This window comes from Varroa jacobsoni, unplaced genomic scaffold, assembly GCF_002532875.2.
Source record: "Varroa jacobsoni isolate VJ856 unplaced genomic scaffold, vjacob_1.0 contig01984, whole genome shotgun sequence".
Taxonomy (NCBI): domain Eukaryota; kingdom Metazoa; phylum Arthropoda; class Arachnida; order Mesostigmata; family Varroidae; genus Varroa; species Varroa jacobsoni.
Genome location: NW_019214734.1, coordinates 28,687 through 42,111, shown reverse-complemented (window position 1 = coordinate 42,111; position 13,425 = coordinate 28,687). Strand labels below are relative to the sequence as shown.

At 40.4% G+C, this 13,425-nt stretch overlaps 1 long non-coding RNA gene across 11 annotated transcripts in view; it reads right to left on the bottom strand.

The window, feature by feature from the left end:
- LOC111272315 (uncharacterized) overlaps nucleotides 1-13,425 on the bottom strand; it is a 43,986-nt gene that overhangs the window by 16,156 nt on the left and 14,405 nt on the right. For 3 of the 11 annotated variants that reach the window (XR_015315702.1, XR_015315703.1, XR_015315700.1), the window contains exons 3-4: nucleotides 5,175-5,314; nucleotides 4,884-4,966 (exon numbers count right to left, since the gene is read on the bottom strand). This is a non-coding gene — a long non-coding RNA (uncharacterized LOC111272315). Of the gene's footprint in view, nucleotides 1-2,053; nucleotides 2,112-2,704; nucleotides 2,785-3,152; nucleotides 3,520-4,019; nucleotides 4,967-5,174; nucleotides 5,315-7,739; nucleotides 8,032-13,425 lie in introns of those variants that run through there. The other 8 variants (XR_002687460.1, XR_015315699.1, XR_002687464.1 and 5 more) reach the window with 8 other exon arrangements.

Genomic DNA, 13,425 nt, shown 5'->3' with positions numbered 1-13,425 from the left:
TTAGAAAGGCAAAGTTGTCAACTCATTCGTGTCGATGTCAAATTTCCCGCTTCCATTGGGTAGGATACAGAGGTTAGGGTAAGCAGTGTTTATACGGAATGTTAAAATTAAAGCAATTTAGTAAGGGGTTAACATTAATGTATTGGATAAAAACGAGCCGTGATTTTAGTTAATGAAAATGTGTTGTTGAATCCCCTTGCTTTTCAACAAGAAGCAATGCATAATAGAGCGTCTCGGAACATCTGGTTAACCCACTGTAGGCTTCTCTTTTTCATGTTTTTGCGTTGAATAAAGCTTTAGGTTTGCAGCTTTCTCGATAAGCCTTATCCTATGCATCTTTTGGCTATGGCCTATGATGGAGTAGGTCAATATTTAACGACGCAGCGGAGCAAGTCACATAATAGGCCGGTTCTCATAAAAGTGCGACGCAACTAATTCCGTCCATTAGTAACAGACATCCTCTTCACTCAGATAAACCTTCTAGGGACGAAAACTTACCTAAATATACAAAGCCAACTTGCTATCTTAATATACAAACCGCTACCCATTACTTATGTGGCAGCCTTGAATTGCCTTACAATAACATTTGAGAGGTAGGTGTTCCCAGTGCAGCGAATCCCTGACATTTACCTTTAGTCACAAATAGGCAATAACATGATTCATATATTGCTTATCTATAATATAATCATTGTGATTAAACTGCGGCGTCATAAAGCATTGAGGAGTATTGTATTGGGCAGGTACATACACAAGCATATACTGCCGGCATAAAGGAACACTAAAGGACTCAAATGTTCTGAGCAAAGCCCATAGTAAATTAGAGCAGCTAAAAATCCTCACAACAAGTATGGTGTTTTGTTAGTTAATGATGCATACGATACATGCCTTACCTTTGATAATAATACAAAACATAGCCTTACAAGTTCGTTACGCGACCTAATAATGAGCGATGCAATACGGACCGGGTGGCAGCGCTGTAAAGTCACTGCAGTGATAAGGTCTGAATACTCAAGGACTATTTTCTAAATAAACAGGACGTTGATGAACGTATGCTCGAATTTAAAGTCATCCAATAAGTAACAAAAGAGCGCCTTTTACGAATAGTATAGGACCTATCGAGGAAACGTCGATATTAACGGCACGGAGAGTTGCGCCATAGCAGAATGTGTCAGTTTACAAACAATACCGCCGGCAGAACTCGAGAACTGGCGTAATATATATACACTACAAGTTTATTGTTCTGGGTAGTTAGAAGCCATCTTTATGATATGATACTTGCGTGGCTAAGCCATGCACAGTTACAGCTCTGTGCAGCCTGTGTGTTTTTATCGGGTTCTACATGTCAGACTTCAAACAGTGTTTACTTCAGAGAGCTGCATCATATGATATTTGCGATTTTTTTAGATGAAACTGGTTTTTTGGTGTGATACAAGGCGTCAATAAAAAAATTCTCAAGGTTCTCACTAACCCTGTAACATTGTTCTAACTCGATGGGTCTACAGTTATCTACTGCTCTGTATTTGTGTCGTTGGCTTCAGAGCCCTAACCCGCCGCATCAACAAACTTCTGCTTACTTAGCTTACACACATCCACGGCCATAGATATGTGATCAGTATTGAGCTTTATATATGATTATTTGCTTTTTGCGAGATATCTATTTCTGCATTGGTGGGTAACTTTTAACGATCCTGCTCTCGCGAGGGACGATTTAAGTTACTGAACATTAGCTTAGACTAGAATTTACAATAGCACACAGGGCGGAAATCTCTAGTCACATACTAGCGAACGGAAGGCGAGTGAATCTAGTAAAATATACAGCAACTAGTTTACGAATGCTTTAAGCAACCTGTTTTCCTTAATATTATCATACTGTTTCTACGTTATACTGCTTTTATCAAGCAAGGAACATTGGTAGCTTTGTACAAGGTCTTCAGCAAGCAATATTATTGATGACACACGGTCCAAAAAAATAAATGTTACATTATCTAGTGTACTGCGGTTCGACTTTACTTCTTTTACATTCGAAATGAGAAAATCCGTTTGCTATGCATACCTGGTACACGTTTGCTTTCATAGGGGGACGGTTTTTTTGGCGCCAAGCCATCGGTCACCTAAAAAACCGATGTACACCGTTTTGGAATACAGCTTGAGCAATAATAACAAACAAATGCAACGTCGAAAAAGATAGCTCAACACTCGCATATTATTTCGTGTTTTAGCCTCTTGAACTGACGAACCCTATTGCATGATAGACTTCGCGTAATAGGTTTATTGGAGTTGGCACTGCTGCGTACGCTAAAATTGGATGCACTCAGGCGAAGGCCATACTCAGGCTACTACAGGACCGATTCCTTGCTACAGTGCTTCGACCAGCGTTGCTCAAGCTGTTTGTTGCCTTCCATTGGGCTGGGACTTCTACGGCTACTGATTGCACCTAAGAAACCTAATTTAGAGGGAGAAAAGCTTGCCCAATAGTCAAGTTCGAACTGTAGCATAAAAAGACCAAATTTGATTCTTGCAAATTGGGATGGATATCATTGCAGGTTTAATGTTGGCTGTCTATGCAGAGTAGTACGCAAGTACCGCATAGAACACCGACTTAATGGAACTTACAAAAACCAGACATTTGAATTTAATTAAAAGCGGCCATGGTGAATATTGTAGCACGCTATCTCGTAGCCACTTCCTATGCTGGACACTTTACCTTCGTTTGACTGTCAGGACAACATTTGGCTTTAATGTTTTAGACTAAATTTTCTCAATGCCCGTCCTTAAGGTATTGCTCTAGAAATGGCAAAAAACAGAAATCATATTAGTTATTTATAAGTTCATTAACACTCGAACAACTAAGGGAACGAATGATAACGTTTATAAAACGTTATCGAAATTCGAAATATTACTATACTATCTATGAACGGTTTATGTTTAGCGACGTTGGCGCAGATGATTAGCTATATCTCGATTTTTACCCAGGCTACTAAGATCAAATAATGGTAAGCCAATTTATAGATAAGGTTGGATTTTACATCATAATAGTCTACTTAGACCAGCTTTTGTCCTAGGCACGTTCTGTACTGCGACCCTATCGCCTGATTGAGATAGGCTGGGGATTCCTATAACCACAATCTTTAAGGTTAGTGAATTACTAAATGTTTCACAGCTATAAAATATGGTTTATTCAAAGCCTGCCGAGATTTTAGAAAGCATTCAAGTGCTAGCTAGATCATTAACGGAGCCGATGTGGAAATTGCATCAGTGAAATTTTAAATACAATTCTATAAGGCGGCTACAGCCATTATAATATAACGCTACTCTTTCGAATAGCGCTAATATTTGCTACAGAAGCAAATCATCAAGCGATGTTTGAAGCATTTTCGAAAATATCGCGTCTTCGAGAAGAACGATGTTTGCCAATCGGTTAGGGTAAGCTTCGGTTGTTTGCCTCGAGTAGCTGCCTCAGTCCTACGTCGAACCAGTCAGTCTCGTTTTCTGATTTGGGCATTCTGTTGCATGGGTATTCTAAAAGTAGCAGCGGCAGCAGTGGCGCCGTTATTCACACGATTTTGTGCTTCTTTTTTTTCAGTTCAGGGGGAGCATGCGTACTAGCCCCTTGCAGGCACAGCGATTCCATTAAGAAATGGAATCTTACGGTTGGACTGTCAAAACACTTGCTACCGATATGTGTTAGATTAGAAACGTAAACGAACTAAGTAACTAGTAACGAAAAGGAAAGAACACTGTTTATTGTTATCATAAACATTGCTAAAATAGGTATACTACAGTTATTTGATTGAGATTTTCGAGCTTAAATTTTCTACGAATATTGGTCTTTAATTGACATTTAATTCTGACGTACCGTAAGTCCAAGTCATGACGAAATCTCATGAAGTTATAAGGAATATCATCCAACTTGCTCTATTTAAAGATATAACACTTTTGTAGTTCAGAGTCTTGTCTCCATTACGGTTTATCCATTGCGCCAGTTATTTAGTTATTCAGGAAACACAAACTACACTGTATTACAAACAAACCTAACCTCGTTTGAATTTATTCGTTTAATCAAGTTTAATCTTAGACCAGTCCAGGTCTAAGAAACATCAATATGAAACGAAGATTACAAGGTCAGAAAAATAGCTTCTCCTTAATGCATGTAATGAGAATGTAAAATACTTTGTTTTTATTTTATAAAATGTTTGCTGGTTCCCCTTAATACTTTCCATGAATTAACAGGCTCCAAAATAGAAATTGCCTAATTTTCTGTATAATTTTAAAAAATAAAAAAAAAGGGTAGCGAATTTTGTGTTCATGGTAAATGTAATTGGACTTAAATAGAATGAATGATGATAAACAAATGAAAATGTTATAACAATAAAGAGAAATACAAATGAACCAACAATGATAGTATAAATATATACTATCTCGTTGTTGTTATGCTTGTCTCTTGCTCTGTGATCGAGACTATTTTTGATCATTTTACAGTGTCAATGTGCATGCCTATATAACGTTTTTCTCTTTTCCAGTATTTAATTCTACGGAAAAATTCTAGATTTGCAGCAGGTGTATAAGCCCATTTTTTTAAACTATTTTGTCGATGCAGCTGAATGGTGCATGAGGTTTTTCCTTGCAGGTACGATATTTACATTTGTTAATTTGGTTCAGTCACGTTCCGTATGCAAAAAAACGGCCTTTAGCAGTGATCCTACTCAATCAATACGATCACATTATATAATTCATATCTAATAACGACAGTTAGTTTGACCTTAATCATTTGTCTACCTACTGCATCAATCATATTATTCTTTAAAATTTCATATCACCGATAACAACAATCTATTGAATAAAGAACTTCGTTCACTGCTGACCTTTTCTGTCTAGATGTTTACCTTGTTGCATCAGTACATAAGTGAATAGTCTAGCTTCTTTCTGCATTGGAAGTCCCTATTCTGGTCTGCCTGAATTTCGTCAGCTGGAAAAAGAAACGTTATAAATCAAAATGCCTCAAAGCTGTTAGATCTAGCCGGGCTGATCATGAAGTGATATCTAAAAAGATCCTTCTTGGGGCTTTGTGGACAATTTATATTTAAGGTATTCTATTTTAATACGAATACGATGTATACAACCTCATCACACCAACGAATAGTCATTAAGTAAGACTGGGGTAACTGCGTTCTTACCGAGGCCGCTCCAGATCGAGCAGGTCCCGATCAGTGCAGCTCCAAAAGTGCTCATGAAGGTCAATAGACAACTTGTTGTTCCTGTCCGCATCGTGCAGATAGTAACCTTAGACCTGACCGGAACTCTAACCGTATGTTTCCTGAAAGATAACAAGTTTCGTAAGAGTCGCTTTTTTTCGAAGCAATGTTTAGCCACATTTAAGCTACGCAATCTTGCTTGGATCATACGAAGCATGAAAGCAAACAAGTTTTATTGCAGTGGGCGCATAAAAGCCCCAGATACTTGAGACTGGGAAGGAAGGACCTGATTTTTGAAAATTCCTTTGCTAACCTGGAAGTGACACTAGAGCCCAATAGACGGCCGTTCGAAAAATAAATAGAACGAGGAGGCTCAGAAAAGCACTGATAGCAGCAACATCTGTTGAAAAGCCACTAAAATACGCTTAGAACTAGACCTGTTTTTGTCGATCTTGGAAATAAGAAAAAAAAATTTTAAAAAAAGCCTCGCGGCGTCGTATGGAATCACCTTGGTCGAAGACCACCCAGTAGGGGAGGCAGCTTTTTTTCCCAGACTGCCTGTAGCCAATCTTTCTTAAACCTGTTCTGAGACGTCGCATCACCGCCCTAAATCGATCAGCTTTCTTATTATTCCGTACAATAATTTTTATGCAACACCTGAAGCGTAAATTCCGTCTGCTAGAAATACCGGCATGTAAATAAGCGCGAATACGAGAACAAAATGGCTTTCTAGCTTCATTGACAAATGCTATAAGCGACAACTCTATGGTCCAATCGTCATATGGTAGCATGATCCATGTGAAAATTCAGTTTGCCGTGAATCAAACAGCGCACGCAAGCCAAACAATGGCGAAGATCGTTATCCACTGACCTATGCAAGCCATCGTTATGGTGTTGTTGCTCTAGCTGCTGGTGAACACCTGTTTTGGCAATTCTAATTGTTTTTCCCTATATCCATTTGATTTTTACAATATATATATATATATATATATATATATATATATATATATAAAGCGGGAGAGAGCGCCAACAAAAATGCTAAAAATAAGCGCATATATCTTTATGGAATACCGTAGTTTACTCGTCTAAGGGTAGTAACTGAAACTTACGCTACATCCATATTGCCTGAACCTTAATAGAGCGACAAATCAAAAACACAAAAACAATATATTATCAATACCCTAACAAAGCCGTATTACTTGGTATCAGAACAACAATATTCCGTCTAAAACAAACATCGATTCGAGTATACTAACCTACTAGAATCAGCCTATATTTCAGGCAGTCTATATTTATTGATTTCATTGAAGCATTCACGAATTGTGTTCAAATCAGCCAAAAAACGATAGTCGAAAAATTCATCCACAAAAATGCAGCATACACGATTGGCACGACAGGGACACAATGAACCAGCGGTCGACACAAATAGAACAGGTGCATTTGTACGATAGCATGTAAGTTAAGATTGTTTGGAGGATCAAAAATGATACGCAATAATTATTAGAGGCTGACGTATCTTATGAAGATTCTCGTGAGCTGAATAACTTGTATATAGCAACGTGCTCGTGGCCAATTTGCCCCCTGTCAGTCGCTTTTTTACGATGCTTTTCAACGAAAAATACGAAATTCGTACAGCAAAATATCGTGCCCAATCACTTGAACAAAATACAGATAGCCTTTGTAGCAGGCAGCTGCACTCGACATGCGCAAATCAAGTTCATAAAGGGGGCGTTTTACTGTATACGAGATGGTCTAAAATCGTTTTACAGAGCGTTGAATTGCCTTTTACATGTCAGAAGCTACTATTCAGCCGATGTGTTTGGGTAACACTTGATAAGATAATTCGATTTTAGTTTTATATTTAGCTCCCGCACGGGCTATGTGACCTAGAATCTAAAAGTCATTGTGACTCGCTGATATTAGAATTATGAAGGAATGAGAATACTCGCCAAAAGGTTAGTAAACCATTTGCCTTTAACGTGGACTACATACTCCGTTCAAAGTTTGGTTTTTCTTTACATAGAAATTGAGTTCGCTGATTCGCAGCAAACGGCAGTATTTCACAAAGCACGCACACAAAGTTCACCTACCAACTTATGGCCGACTTCGGGACGACACGTTAACGGTCCTAAGCAATATCTGAGGCAATGAATGATTTACATATGGCCCGCTAGGGCCTACTACGGCCACGATTAAAGTACCAAAAAATTAACCTGTGATACGATGAAGTTGATCTATATAGGCAACTGTGGCAATGCACTATGACTATATAAATTGTTTTGATTTCGTTCGAGCGTTTCTGCGAAGTGCACCGCTCAATGCAGAATGGTCAAAGCGTATGGCACAGGCACAATAAAACATTTTTTTCGCCTCTCGTACATACATGGGAACCGTGCTAAGCCCACCATTGCCAACTGGGTCGATAGTAAACCGCAGCTAGTAAGGAGGGATCTTAGAACTCCCCAATAAACAGATCGACTTGTATGGTTTGTCCTCCTATTGAAGCACACTACAGCGCTTAATAATACGGGTGCTGTATATACTCACATAAATGTAATAGCGTGAAGAGCGATGAGTCAAATAAACACGAGTCCACATTAAATTGATTTTTCGTCTTAAGCACACTTTTGCATTCTAATTCTTCAAACGGTACTCTCGATTTGATTAGCAGAGCCCATAGACCAAGGTATCTCCAGCAAGCACGAACGTGAATGCAGTTTCGTTCATATCTTCCCGTCTCGACACGTATTTTCATTCAATGTAAAGCATGAGGCTTCAAGTGGCCCGGTCGTACGCATCTATAGCGAAATCGCAGCTGTCGGTAAGGTACCATTGAGTCCTAACCTTGTTGAGAAGTTGATTCGATATTAGAAAAGGGACCGTAACAAGCATTTTTAAAATATAGGTACTTTTATAATAGTAATATAGGAATAGACGCCAAGAAAGAGCAAATAAAATTGGTTTTCGAAGATATCGAGTTCAGGAACTAGATTGGATTAGCTCACCGGCTTCTTCAGTCGTCCTAATAGACAGAATTTAACAATACAGTTGATATCCTTTTCATAATCATCAATGACATAATCGACGGAACTCAATTAACGCATTATATATTACCATACAGCATGTTCCTTCACATATGCTTATACAAATCACACCACTCACACGGCTTTGTGAAAAATGATCAATTGTCCCTGAAACCACCAGTGTGTCCTCAGCTACTGCACCGTACGCACGTGCACTCCTCTATGTTAGACCCACTCAAAACGACCTCGTTATTTGCACTATTAACGCATCTGCTGCCAAACATTCGGAGCGAGGCCTATTTACGCACGCTTTAAATTCAAATATATAGCACAGTCTATAATATTAATGCCTACTGCTTACATGCAATATATATTTTATGGGTATTGGGACTACCATGCATTTCCATACAAAATGGAACTATTCAGGTTCAAACTCATCTTCGGATCTCGTTTTTACCCGCCCACAGTTCTGCGCCTCCGCTTCTCCATCAACATTTGGCCCTAATTACACTACCGTAGTAACCATGAATGACTCTCATGTGATTCTCACTCGTAGTAGATTAGAACAACGCTAGGTAACCCTTTACCATCTTTACTTTTGATAACGATTTGGGTATTGCCAAAGCTTTTCCATCTACCCTATTCTTTTTCCTCTTAGTTTTTTAGCTCCCCCGCGTCCATTTGAAGAGCTCAGCTGTTTACTAGCCTTTTCTTGGTGACGGCGTAGCAGAACTATCCGGATGTTTTCCGCCTAGCTTTGGATATTTATGCGCTGACAAACTTAGATGCACACGTATGGGTACTTGACTACTACTTTTGCTACTACAGCTTAGCTGTGGCGGCCATAAACCGACCGCTTGTCTGGGCTGGGTGCTAGTGCCATATGGCTGTATTGAATGTGTCAGCTGTTGGTGTCCTGCCGTCCTCTTATTTTGTATACTATTGGACTTAGACACGCAATTAGTGCAGGGCAGCGTGCCTCTTAAGAACGGCTGTGGTAACATTCCTCTCATGACATCGCGTTGTCCGTTGGACAGCAGATGTCGCAAGGGAAGTTGAATCTACCTAGCCTTACAAGCTGCTGTTATCCCCCCGCTCCCCCGCCCTGCTATCCCGGCATTTGTTGGTGACGCCATGGCATCTAATGGTCTATGCCGGCGGTTGCTAGTGGCCTGTACGTTGACAATGTCCAGCAGGCTATGACTGGTCATCTAATAAAGTCACTAGTTATTTTTCTGTTAGGTTTTGCTTGCATTTCGCTTAAGCCTGCTTGACCGTTTAGACCTTTTTAGACCGGAGCTTCTCATTGCCCCATGTACCTCATACCTCGGGCACAGCTCGTATCTCGACAAGTTACCTCTTATGAACAACGTTCCTGCGCGGCATCTTCTGTTCCTGCACTATTGTACACCGGCGCTAAGTGCAAATAGTGTACGAAGCAAGCCAGTGAGCCTTACACTTTTCTTGCACCTGGCGTACTCTTCTACGGGAGTACGACAAGGTGCGATACGGCAAATTTGGAGACCAATGCTGGAAAAAGAGGAGAAGAGAACCGGGACGAACGGCATAGCCGAGTACTGCTGAAAATCGTTTCCACTGCTGCTTTTATCAAAATGGCTAACGTTTGGCTTAAGACTTGGCTCAAATCGCTGCGCTATAACGCTAACGCGACAAGTGCTCTTTCCTAACGTCCACATACCCTTTGCCGTCCCCTCGTCGTTCACAGCAACAACCTAGTTACACCATGTCAACACTACCTATATACACATGGTGCTATAAATAGATATGGGAGACAGCGTTTCCCCTAAATGGCCTCTCGGGGTTGGGAGAATGGGGTTTCCTCTACACGACCCACGCAGCTGAACAGGTCTGTGTAAACTAACGCTTCACGGAGTACTGCTGCACATTCTTCTATTTATTTCCCATATTCCTAAGGAGATGAGGGATATGGGCGGGCGTGAACGTTCCTTCGCTTAATTGGACTTGTGGCCTGAATGAACCTGTAGGCAAGTAAAGGGGAAGCTAGGAGATATTTAGCACACGATACATCATTGTAGTGCAACTGATGGTGCTAATTCCCACTGTTATTAAGAAAGTTATTAATATTTATTATTTTTGCTAATTTTTATTTTTGCTGTTTATTATTGTTAATTACTTTATTACTGTTGTTACAATTATTAATGACTTAATTGTTACTCTTAACTTCCTATTAATTTATGTACTATATGTACTCATTATTTATTAAATTTTATCCTCGGTATATTAATAACGATGGGAATTCCTAGAATATATGATTGGCACGCGCCGTAGAAGGCGACTGTGCTATCAATGTATATGTCCCAACATACGGTCTGAGACCGTGTTCGCTCTGGGTTGGTTCTTCCTTGAAAGTCTACCCTGTACGCTCAAACCAAATTTTCCCCTTGGTTGCCACCACATCCGTATGCACTTACTTCGGCGTTCTCTGCAACCGATCGCCTTTGTAATGACAGTCACTCTTGAATGGGAGCAGATGTCGGAATGTACTCTTTTTACTTTAGGCTTCGACACTGAACCACAACCTTCCTAGCTTGTGGATTATATAATATGGAAGCGCTTCACTATTTTCTGTGAGACGACATGATCACTGCTTGGATGGGATCGGGTGATCTGCAGTAGTGCTGCGTACCCGTTGATTCGAAACAGGAACCTATTAACGGGCACGTATCCCAGAATAGGTGCTCCTGCGTCGAGTCTTACGATAAATTCGTTTCGACGAGGGTCTGCTTGTTCCATTCTCCTGACATCGGCCCGCTTCATACTCCTGGCATTAGCAACCTCAAGACCTTGCAACTCCATGGTGGGCGCCATCAGAGCTTACTCGTTCGACACGGGTCCTTTTTTGCGTTCCGATACGGTCCTTTGTTTTGTGCCACGCAAATACACCGGATCTGCCTGCTATTACCGCTGAGCTCCTGCGCCTAAAAGCCACTGGATACACTAGAGTAAACACAAAAACTTGACCTACTACGCATTCTGGCTGATTCGGACGACTGTTCCGCTTCAGCTTTATCTCGGTGTATTCGGTAGTCGTGTGTAACCATCGCAAGTGCCGTAAGCCAAGCACCGAGGCTCCAGTCAGGTAATTCATACAGGCACGATTTCTTGATGTGTTCTCGAAACGCCTTGAACTTACACGATAATCCGACACGGTCCAGTGGAAACCGCTTTTCTTACATAAACAGTACAGGTTTTCATCACATCCTCGGACCCGAGAGGTGCTGCTTCGCGTGGAAGCCGTTCAAATGGACGACTCGAAAATTCCAGCATCTTCTTGCTGCCCACAGCGGATTCGAAGCGGTACTGACCTGGACCTGGCAAAAATCCATAAGCGATCTCATATAGGCGTTTACGTGACTAACCTGCTGCTATCTCTAGGGCCCTGATCCCTTATTCAGGCCCTAAACAGAAAAGAAAAGGTAGCAACGGCGGCAATACGAATCCTTCTACACTTCCTGTGAAATGCTGCGTCACAGAAGGCAGCCTTCCAGGCCATTTCGCCCATCTTCGATTTGACTAGTCCTCTGGCTTGCATGATTCGCTCTCCTCTTGCTACCACAGCTTGTAGTGACGATACACTACTACTGGTATAAACGTTATTTATTTCAGCTAACTTCATTTTTACGACGACCGAAATATTTGGCGCTAAACAGATGATAGGTACGCTCCAAAAGAATATGTATATATATATATATATATATATATGGCAGTGATCGACAATGTGTGCATGAATACAGACAAACTCTTTGCTATAGTGTGAGGTATGGATTAACGTCTTGCCGCGGAAAAGAATGCAACAAAACAGTGGAAAGGACTAACCGACACACAAAGATACACACTATACATGAACCATACTTACTGAAATTAGGCAAATGCGTTTGTGGATAAATAGCGAAGAATACGCGCGCAGCTGCCAGCGTCGTGGCAGAATGAGTATTTGAGAAAACTATTTGGGTTGACAAGGTCGGCTTCTATATATTGTCGTATGAAGCAATGTTTTTGCTATGTCTTCATCCTCTTGTTCGTCTCATTTAGTTACATTTGTCTCATTTAGTTGAGTCTTACTATAAGAGAAGTTTTAAAATAATAATTGAAATACACTTGTTCAAGTAATAGTAAAAATAGTAAAGTACACGGTTGATTTAAAAATAAAACGCTAAATAGAAGTGGAAATTCTTTAATTTTAAGAAAGAAAAATTTGGTTTGCACCCTTAAAATGGTATAGAATGCTCACAGGACGCAGTGGTTTACCAGGTTCAAAAACAGCGCGCTGCCAAAATTAACATCTTTTCCGAGCAGTAGTCTTATGTCCACGTAATTGAATTACCTAAATATGAGCATGCTCGATATCGGCCTACATAACCTATAGTTGGTACATTAGATAACGCAAAATAAATGTTCTTAAATATATTATATTGGAAATAAATGTTCCACGTGTTTTTTTCTATTATAATTCATTTGTATGCAGTTTTATAAGTATGGGCAAGCAGTGGTAAGTATTTATAGTTGTTCGAGTTGAGTCGTATTGTGGATAAAGTATGCTTGCATTCCTGTCCTATTGAGAAGAAAAAACCTCGGTTGAGGCCGACGACAAGCGATGTGATAAAAGTAGGTAGACTAGTGTTGTTGACAACGTTTCAGCACAGACGCTTTAACGCTCATCTTACCATGTTGAATAGGCCCTATAAATAGCAAAACAATGCACCAGAACCGATCACAGAAAGACGTATATTGTGCTATGTCATTTATAGCTCTAATTTCACATAAAGGACTGAGTGGAGTTTAAACATGATTCAGTTATTGGACGGGTTGTTGCAGTGGTAAACGTAAAGTTGTAACTCAAGCGGCAGAACTGTCGGCCGATTGTTTCCTCGTGGTGCAAATTCGGACAAAGGGCCTCTGTCCTACTTTGCGTATCCCAGATAGTACGATATAAAGCCCGCTATCCGACGTCACCATATCTGATACGTTACCAGTGAGCGACGCGGTGGGTCTCTTTTTCAAGTCACATCAACTGTGTTCCAGCCACGCATTAGTCTTCTGTGACCACAGCGTGCGAATAATCTATAACCGAGGCTCGGAAATCGGAAGATGAAGACTGGAAGCACGCAGAGACTAACGTGTCGCATAATACATAACGAAGTGTTATCATTCAAGCTTACATCACGTGG